Source organism: Formica exsecta, unplaced genomic scaffold (assembly GCF_003651465.1).
Source record: "Formica exsecta isolate Colony F162 unplaced genomic scaffold, ASM365146v1 scaffold196, whole genome shotgun sequence".
Taxonomy (NCBI): domain Eukaryota; kingdom Metazoa; phylum Arthropoda; class Insecta; order Hymenoptera; family Formicidae; genus Formica; species Formica exsecta.
This window is the reverse complement of record NW_021849259.1, coordinates 957230-968255: the sequence shown is the minus strand read 5'-3', so window position 1 is coordinate 968255 and position 11026 is coordinate 957230. Positions and strand designations below refer to the sequence as shown.

At 30.2% G+C, this 11026-nt stretch overlaps 1 protein-coding gene across 3 annotated transcripts in view; it reads right to left on the bottom strand.

Moving 5' to 3' along the window:
- The window catches only part of LOC115234187 (neuropeptide CCHamide-2 receptor-like), a 25297-nt gene that overhangs the window by 3180 nt on the left and 11091 nt on the right, over nt 1–11026 (bottom strand). The window lies entirely within an intron of this gene.

Sequence of the window (11026 nt, the reverse complement as noted above, 5' to 3'; positions counted from 1 at the left end):
TATACAAATCACCTTTTTGTTTTATTATAAATAACATTAATCTTAAAAAAAAAACAGATAAAACAGTCGAAAAATGGTCATATTTATTCGTTCAAATATTAATATTATAAATAAAAACTTAATCTATTTATTATAAGTTTATTATAAGAAAAACTCTTTGTATAGTTTATCCAATTATTTTATAAAAGGATCTAAAAGATGCTTTCCTTTAACTTTGCCTTGTACCATGTACGTATACCGTGTTCATATGCATAGCATTACGTATAACAGTACAGATTCAACTAGCTAGATGCATACATAGTGCACTAATAAGGGCTTTGTTTTGCTTATTCACGTTGCTTATTGTCGTGCAAAGAGAGAGAGAGAGAGAGAGAGAGAAAGAGAGAGAGAGAGAGAGAAAGAGAGAGAGAGAGAGAGAGAGAGAGAGAGAAAGAGATTCAATATCACGATTGTATGTTTCCGCAATCCGCGATCTATCTATCTGTCTTTTTTCTTATTGCAGATTCTTTGGCAAACATAAAGTTGATTTGTCGCTAGCGAAAGTATTAATTATTGCTATTTTCCTACGTGCGTTTTTAAGTTGGATTCGTTGTTTCTCAATTGTTTATAGCAACAATAAAATAGAATAATATCTCACTATTGAAACAATATGGAAATTATAGCACACGAAGGAAAAAGTAATGCACAAAGTTTATATATCATTGTATAAATTAAAATATTTAAAAATTAAAAAATATAATTGAGAAATTAAAAGTAAGATAAGTCGAATTTTTTAAATCAAATGGCCATATTCCCTGCATTAAAATTAAAAAAAAAATGTTTGGACTTTTACATGAAGATATAGATAAGATGCTTCGGAATATTCATGACACAAATAAAATACCAAATTTTTGAAAATATATAAAAATTTGAAGTTTATTAAATTTTATGCGAAACTTGATTTTGATCCCTTTTATTCCACTTACGAGGTAAAATGGATCACTCTATAAGGTAAAAAAGACCAGGCTTCGTTTTTTAACATGAAAAGAGTACCCAAAAGAGAACCTACATCTCCCCATTTTAAAGCTACTTCAGTCCTGATCGTCTGCAAACTAATAAAAATTATTGTAATATCATTGCAATAATTACAACTAGTTATCATTGCAGTGATATATCGTTCTTATCTTGAAAAGAAAATAAAAAAAACAGTTGTAGAAAAATTCAATCTCTCTCTTGCTGGGTATAAATAATTAATCACGAAGAAAATATATTCTCAAATAAGAAGATTATTCACAACTATTTTTTCGATAAATATTGCCTTTTAATCTAAAATTGATGGAAGTATAAATTCAATTTTCTTCGCACGTCTCCGGCATATTTCTCACCATTATATAAATTTATTATCAAGAAACGAGATCCTTAAGAGACGATCGTTCAGCTGTCTCAATCTAAGCGTCAACATATAGCGCAACACGTTCGAAATTATTCCATCGTCGAATTTCAAAGTTCTAAAGTTTCAAAGTCTGTAATTTGCGAAGCAATTTAAATGGAAAATTTTGATCAAAGTATGGTCGAATAGTTCGATTATTTATTACATATTCTATTGATTCACTTATATATCCTTTATGGATTTTATTATAATATCCACGCGGGCATGTCTCAATATATGAACCCACACATATATTGCATTTGCATCACTGATCAAGCTGAGATTGATAAAAATAGATATAAAAATTCATTTAATTTAATATTTAATTTATTCTGAAACACATAAATATTCCTTTGGTCATATAAAATAAAACATGGCCTTGCATATAGTATTTTATTTATAATAGCTTTTAGTATGCATTAAAAATCATGTTTATATCAAAATATATGCAAAAATGTGATTTATCTTTTAAAATAGATTAAAATATAATTATTGGAAATATTAATAATAATCCAATAGATACTCATGCAATCGGACGGGGCGTACCAGAATGTAACTTCAATTTTTACGTATGAATAAGTTTCTATTGAAACAAATTTACTAATGTTCGAGATCTAAAGAGAGAAAAACGTTTTGAAAATTGTAATAATAACATTCTTTTCTGGTTAGTATATGCCAAGATTATTAATTTATTTCTAGAGTCAAGTCATTTGTATTTTTTTATGTGATAGCATATTCTCTGTCACACACAATGTGGAATATAAATTGTATAAAATTGAATTTAAATAAAATGAATGGAATAAAAATAAAATAAACTTTTGTTTTCAGATAAGTATAATTTAATTTCTGTTGAATAAATTTAATAAATGCAACAAAAATGGCTACGGATTAATAACATATAAATTGCATACTATAATATTTTTCTCAAGCGTCAAAATTAGAGACATTTTTGTATTAATTAAACATTATCAGAAATGTAAATTATTGTGTTGTGTGGGTGTTTAATTATTAATAAAATATCTTTTTTTCTATAAAAATACGTTTTTGATGATAAGATGGCAAATCATTTTTTGATCGTCGACATTTCCATCGCGAAAAAATTACATTTTCCAAAGCGTTTCGATCATATGACGCATCGTTGGCAATCTTAAAGCCGACCGATTATTAGAGATTGTAGAAATTTCCTGTCTTTCAGGAGAAATATAGCAAATAGCTACACTTCGCTTTCTATAAGAATATCGTTGAAATTAATATAAATTTTCTGATTGTGAATATAACCATCTGTTATACTATATTTACATATTGGAAAATTTATTGTTGCCAAATGCAACCAATAATAATAGTTATTTATACACTCACACACACATTAGTTTTCATTAATCACTGCCTGATATTTGTGTTTATTAATTTCCGATACAATAATGTAATAACGAACATACCAGACATATCAAAATTGCAATGTCCTCTTTGATAAGTATATGTATATACTAGTAATTCAAACATAGTATACATTCATTGTGATAGGCCTTTCTTACTGAATAAAATAGCTTTATTTTGTTTATAACTCACACAAAATAGTTATAATTAATTATTTATTATAACATCACACAAAATGTCTTTTTTAATTTTTTGTAAGATTAATTTCTTGCAGGATATAATTTTACGTTTTCTTGTATCAAAGATAAAAATATTTTCTTAAGATTTTGCCATATAATTTACCTTGTGTGAAGTTCTAACGTAAGTCAAAAGTTTCAAAAGTATAAAGTTTACACTCGACGATGAGACCGAAGTTGAACCAATAAAATGTTGTTGTTTGTGTTATCTGAAGATCAACGAAGCGAGGAGTGATTTTCAGAGGGCAAGTTATATATCAGAATATTGTTTAGCCAACTTCATTGGCTAAACAATATTCTGATGAAATTTAATTTTATAATAAAACAAATTTCTAATGAAATTCAAATTTATAATAAAACAGCGCCACGCGCTTGTCTCTTGTTGTCCCTTATTCGTCTCTTTCGCTGAACTCTTCACCTCGTGAGACCGTAGATGATTCGCATTTACAAAAAGATCTTGATCAATCTGTTATTTGTGTATGTGTATGCGGCTATTAATAAACTCTGATATGCGCGCGCGATGAGAGGCACGGCTTACTAAAACGACTGGGCGATGTTGCATATCGTCTATTTATTCAACTCCCCGAGGATCGATCTTCCTCAGAGTCAAGTGGACTTCAGCCCCATGAGCAAGCCTTTGATTCTCTCCTTACTTATTATGCCAAACACACACACTTGTTATTCGCTATTTATGCCACGTTCAAATGACACAAGACTCCACTGGAGTTCAATGAGAGACATTCAATTCGTTATAAATATGCGCCTGGCACACAAACTGTGTGAAAGCATCTGTCGATACTAGAACTTACGATCAATTTCGCAAGAGCCTCCTTCCTGGCTCTTCGCGAAACTGTTTAACGTACGATTATAAATAGAATTGAAACACATGCTGTTAAAGTTTCAAGCAATATCTGATAAATAAAATTATAATGTTCAAAATCTTAAGAATTTGGGATATACAAGACTCTGTTTTGATGCAGCAAGCGAAACTTTTTTAAGAACTGTCTTCCTGTATTATAATTATTATAATACAATTGTCATTGCTAATTTATATTCATATTTCTCATAAGCCTCTGTTTTGTATCTCTTATTCGTGCTTTTCTTTCATGTTGCGCATTTTGATGTTGCCGAAAATTAATTTTACGACGAAGAATTACCGAAGAAGTACCGCTGAGACGGAGGTAGAAACCCAATGAGAAATTTTATCAAGACTTCGATAGAATGACGTAACTTTTTCAATTGATGGAAGATATCGTGAAGGAGAAATTTTGCGCTTATCGTGTCCAATTCGCGAATCGCTATGCAAAAGTGAAAGATTGAGAATTGTAGAGGAATCGACAGAAACTGATGTATTTTGTTATTTAACTCTTACTTGCAAATATCGTTTTGTATCAAAAAATTTTTAATTTGTATTTATTATTTAAATTATGTATTAAATAATTATTAATTACATCCGACAAGTACATTCAGTGATAAAAATAAAATTAGTAAACAAAATTGGTTTCAATTTGTCATGACATTTTTAAGTGGAAAACTCATCATTTTCTGCTATCAGAAATTCTTCAACTTTGACTTTATTCTTTGGTCATAAAATAATTATATGTTTGATTTAAGAATAGTTCTGTAAATGGGTTTGTTATGGATATCGCATGTTTTAAAAGATTTGTTAGATTTATGATAGGAAATCGCTTGCTTGTCGAACTAGTGCCTGCATGTATACAATTTTCCTTCAGTCTCGACCGATATTAAACGCAATATCACGAGGGTGGCACGATTTAACGATTTGTCGCTTTCGAAAATTAATTCAATTCCTTTGGTAGTGTTCGATATCCTTGGCATATTCTCGATAACTTCAATCTCCGCAGTAATTTCAAAATCCTATTTTCATTGATTTTGCTCCGGAAGGAATGCGCTTCGTGCACGAACTTTAACGTTTATTTCAGTTTAGCATCGTATTTACCCTACATTGTGATTGCACTGCCGTCATGTACTATGCAAGAATCTAAAACGCGTATGAAACTTTAATAGCAATTGTAACTTGATACGTGTGAAATAACTGTGAATTTGTCCCCTTGATATAAAGTTCACGTATCACAGTTTAGTACGTAACCTTTAAAAAGCATTCAACGTGAAAAATGTAAATATTTTATACCAGAGTAGTCTATTGCGGATATATAAAAAGTTAAAACATATATTTGTTTCTGTATCTCTATTATTAAATCTGTTTTTACGATCAATTAGATTATAAAGTTAACGACGAATTCGGAATAAACTGTTCGTTCTTACGTTAGTAAATTTCGAATGATGATAAATTTAAGTCAGATCCAAGTATAAAAGACGTCACGTATCCACTTTAGAAAAAGATTCAATATTTGATATTCGTGCCATTTTTAAAAGAAATTTATCCACGGGCGCATCGTGAGATGAATATGCTCTCGTGCGGGGCAAATCAAAAATCGATCGCAATATAACATGGACCACGTTACAATCAAATTGTGCGCGTTATTTTAATGACGTAACTAACTTATTGGTACATTAGCGGATGACAAAAGACCTTAATTTATCGTTACGGCACGATCGATATCCGTCTAATTGCGTTCAGCCGCAAGCTTGTGTCAACTACTTCACGCTTATCAAAGCCTGCACAAAGTTGGAATTTTATGAATAATGCAGTTGTGTGTATATCGAGTTTAAAATTATAGATGGGTTATAATAATTTTGAATAATTGACCAATCACACAGTTTTTAATAGGCCAACTTCTGTAGATATGTATTTATCAAATAGAAGAATGTGAAAGTCTACAATTAATCTGAATCAATAAATTTTAAATTAAAGGTAATCAGTGTAGTTATGATTGTATAAGTGTATAAGCGTAATTTATTTTTCATGCCTTTTCAATTTTATGTGTTGACGCACGTCGGTATCGGAGAAATATTTATAATGTAAATATTTTTACATGTTTTGTGTGTGTGTGTGTGCTTCTGACGCTATTTTAAAAAATTCACACGCGAATGAATCTATCATACACAATTTTATCATATTCGTAATTTATAAAGTGTTAGCTTTTTCCCATTAAATTGCGTTAAATAATGATTACATTTGTTTCCAAAGCAACGATCGCTATCTCAGGATTAATATTTGCTTTGAAATGTTCGCAAAATCGATATTCAATGCAATTTCGCAACAATAGATAATTTTTTTTTTCCTTGCATGACAATGAGCTAAGCAGTCTTCTGGGAATGCAAGTATATTGTTCATGCTGCAAAAAATTTACATTTGTATGACTTGTATAATATATATATAAAAGCTCATACGAGAAGTGTGAAATGTAGAACAAAATTTTTCTCACAAAATATGTGTATGTGTGTGTGAGTGACGTCATCGGGAGTTCTATAAACCTCTCGCAGATTTATTGAGGACCGTTGCTTTTATTTAACGTAAGATCCCGAGATATTTCTTAAACCCCTTAATGGAAAGTTAAACCGCTTATCTTTTTTATAATATTAAAGGCGATTGAGCTGTAATTGTGTTATTTGTGTACGTGCATAATGTATATCACTTTTAGCCACTTTTGTTATTTTATGATATTTTATTTAATATATTACTCACATCATTAAACTGTGTCTGTATTACGGTTGTCTATTACGCTCTTTCTTTGGCCAAGCGATCGATAGCATTCGCGTTTAAGAGTACAGAACTATTTAATCAATCAAGCGTTGATATCCTACAATACCACTTTGGAAATAGAAGTCGATATATAGAAATTTTCAAGCGTTCTTTTTTAATTCGATAATAAAAAGACATCGTTTTATTTGTTATTATTTTTGATCAATTTTAATCTCTAACCATTAATGTTAATATTTTATATCAATATATCGGCTTTCTAAACCACGAGACTATTATCAAAGCACCGACGATAGTCGGATAATTTCAAGTGTTGACAAAGTATTTATCGATAATTACTACATAATAATAATGTACTTGGAAGTTTCGCACGTACATTTAATTAACGCAGGTAATCACGCTTGTAATATCAAGACTTTAATCTAAAGCATATGATGTAAAACTTTCGAGATTTTCGCGAAGTACAGTCAAACTGCAACAGTTCTTAGCATCTAATGTCGTCTTTATGTCAAAGCGCTTTTCACTGGGGATATAATAAGCATCTCAGAATCGCACGTAGTATCTTGCTGCAGTATCTTGCTAACTTATTGCTTGTCATCGTGTATAGCACTGTGAATTTATGCACCCGTTGCAGAGATGACTAGACGTTTCTGAGAATTGTATTACTTTTAGCACGTTTGCTATATACATTCCTTCTTTCTATGCAAGTTGCCTGTTCGACGTATCGCTAGGAATTTTTCATAGCTTTATGCGAAATAGCAACTCAAAAGATACAGCTTACATACTATTTTGCGTATCTGAAAGAGTTGAAATTATATGGAAATTCGCATGATTTGATCGTTCTAGTGAATACAGAAGCGAGCAAAATTTTGGCAAAGAGATTCGAAAAGACACGCGATGGATTGTAGATGGCAAGTTCAAAAATAAATAACGCGATAGAAAGATAAATGTCAAAGTAATATAATGATATCGGCTGGTGACTTCGCTTTTTAAATTTGATCGAACACGAAATATATGTGTGTCGTGTCATCGATGTGAAAATCATATACGTTTCTGATTCTGACATCTATGAGAAAAAGGTAAAAAAAATATCTTTTGTATTATATCCGTGAAGTACATTCAATCACGCTTATTATCTATGACTCGAATTTCATCAAGGGAGATTTTTATCATCGATAAAATCGACGCTGACATTGATAAACCGCGTGGAATATTTTCACGATATAGAACTTGATCTTACGCTAGATGTGTAATTTACAATATCTGACTGTATTTTCTACTTTTTGTTTGTTACAAAAACTGCATGCGCATTGAGTACGCTAAAAGTCAAAAAAACGGCCCGAGGGCCAATATCAATCACGCAAATGAAATTTTGGGATATTTCGCATAGAGTTCCCGCTCAATAACCAACAGATAAACTGGACCATCTGTACTGCCTCCTGTATCACGATCAAATATAATATATTTGTTCATAATAAAAAAAAGATCTATTTTTTGGTAAAATGTAGCTCAACATTATTTTATGTTTTTTTTTTCTGAAATAAACAATATTTTTTTATTAATTCTTCTAAGAATTAACAATTAGCATAGCAACATTTTTCTCTATTATGAATATATAGTAAAGCTACAAGAAATTAAACACTTTTTTCACGCTACATGTGTTTGTATCATGTATCAAACGCGAAAAATAACAGATTATTTTTATCATCATTGTTGCTGACAGTGCTTTCATCATGATATTTTTGCATTGTGCTTTGCATTCTTCATCGAAAATTCGTTCAAGACGAAATAAAATTAGAAAGGATAAAAAATGTAACTTATTCTCTAAAGAAAATATGAGTATCCGCAAATATAAAACCGACATATTGCACACAGTCTATAGATAGATTGATATATACATATATAGCTACATTATAATTTTATTTCGCCTATCGAACAATATAGGTATTTCCGATGATATCACGTTCTATTAATCCACGACTGTGAATATTCGAAGTAAGCGAAAGGATCTCGAATTCAATATTTCATTGTAAGCCGCTTTCATTTATCAATTATTCCGTGATTAGCTCTGTGTACGGAATATTAAATTATTCTTTACACTGTTCCTATCCAATTTCTCTCAAACCGATCAAACCATTAATTAAAAACGTTCGGATATTAATATCTGAATTAGATTATATCATAAAAATAATTTTTTTATTTTAATCCCAGATTGTTGAAATGAATCCGATTGTCGAAAATGGTCAATCATAATATCATCTTCGATAGATATAACTTCACTGCATTCATGTAATATTTAATTTTTTAACAATTTAATAAAAGATTTTAAATAAAGCAGAAAAGAGAAAAAGATTAAATGTTAGAACAGATGTGTGCGATTAGCATTATCCAAATTCCATGCCTTTTTCCTACAATAACCTGCAGAATGTGATGACAAAGATCTTCGTTTTTCTAGAAACGCCCATTTGCTATACGATCGTTGCTGCAAAGAAAATAGCACAAGAAAGTGGAACAATAAAAATATCAAAGGAAACCTGCAAGATAGAAACATAACCTAAGCATACCCGTAGCAAAGAAAATTCTTGCTGAATTCATACAAGATCAATAGAAGTATCAATACATATGCACTATTGATAATTCTATTGGATATAAATTGTTCTGTGCGTGAGAAATCTTTCGTGATTTTATTATAGCAAAATAGTTTTTTTACGGTGAAGGAAATGAAAACTTGCGATATATATAATAATATAACAAAGAAAGAGAGGAAGAGAGAGAGATGATAAATTAAAAAAAAAAAACGTAGATAAAATACACGCGTGCAATGAATTAAATAAAACAAAGCAGACTGCCAAATGAATAGACTACTCTAATTGAAAAGCTACGTGGCAGTGAACTGTTAAGAAAAGAGAAAGAAGAAATGAAATAACGCCGTTCAATCGTAAGATTGCTTTTATGAAAACGCTTCGCGGAGAATCAACGAGATATGGCTTATCTCTCCGCCGCAAAACAACAATCACGAAGCGATTTTATTCCACATTATTTCGTCTATGTCTCGATATATACACAATGTATATCGTAGACTATATTGACTTACATATATACGGTGCTATTAGAGAACACGTTCAACGTACATATACGCACATATGTGTAATATACTCAAGAGAATGGAATGAAATTTACGTTCTTGAGTAAACATAACTCGCTGTGTTATTATAGCGTAACACACGTTGATATTTTTTAGATACGGTACCTCGTGCAATTTGAATGCGCCGAAATTGGTCGAACATTAAGTATGACTCCTATTCACGGTAACCATAATAACACGCGAAGGCAAGGTAATAATGCGGTAGATATAAAAAATATAACAATATAATACATATATAATATAATATAATATATAATTTAAGTTAAAAGGAAATCTGTAAATAATTTTCACATATTTAATTATCAATTTGTTTAATTATTCTAAGTTATTTAATTGTCTAGTATATCGTTGTGATTCAATTTCACGAGCGAAGAGCGTGACACGAAGAGAGAAAAAGTCAGAGAAAATGCAATGAATATTTCAATATCCCATATATTATACTTTATGTATATTACATTAAATCGTTGCAGTAAATTATATCAAATGTGAGTAACAATGTTACGTACACTCTCTATAAACATCCACTAAATTTACCTGCGATAAAAATAGTATGCATAATAATAACGTAACATTATTGCCTCTTAATAATCAAGTGATGTAACCTAATTTCTTGGAAAATGTGCGGGCGAGCAGATAAGCAAATAAGTAGGAAAATATCGCTTTGAACTTTTTCAAAAGTCTATCCAAGAAGAGATGACAATTCGAGCATCTTTTCTCATAATGCAGCGATTCCTACTTTTTTCCCATGTTATTTTTGTGTTTATTAAAATCCGTAAACAAGCGTTAATATTATTTCGCAGTGATATGTAAATAGAAAATTATTTCAGGATATTGTGTGCAAAAAGAAATAAATTATTAATGTCGACATATTTTGGAGAAACTTATACTTCAATGTAATAATCTCAAAATGATAGTTTATTATAAAACTTCTATTGAATTTATCATGTTTCAACGCAATACGTATATAATAGAACACCCAAATTGAACAGAACCGAGAGAAGTGCGAGTAAGTCAATCATACGTGAAGAACGCTATTGCAGTGGAACGTTATTACTTTGGCAATCCGAAAATCCGCAGACAACTGAGTTCGAGGATAATACCTATGCATCGTGAAAAGCTTCGTGATAAGCGATAAAAAAGTTTCGTGATAAGCAATAAAAAAGTTGAAACAGATATAAATATCATCGATATATATAAAAATTAATATGTCTTTTTTATGTATAAATATATAAAAT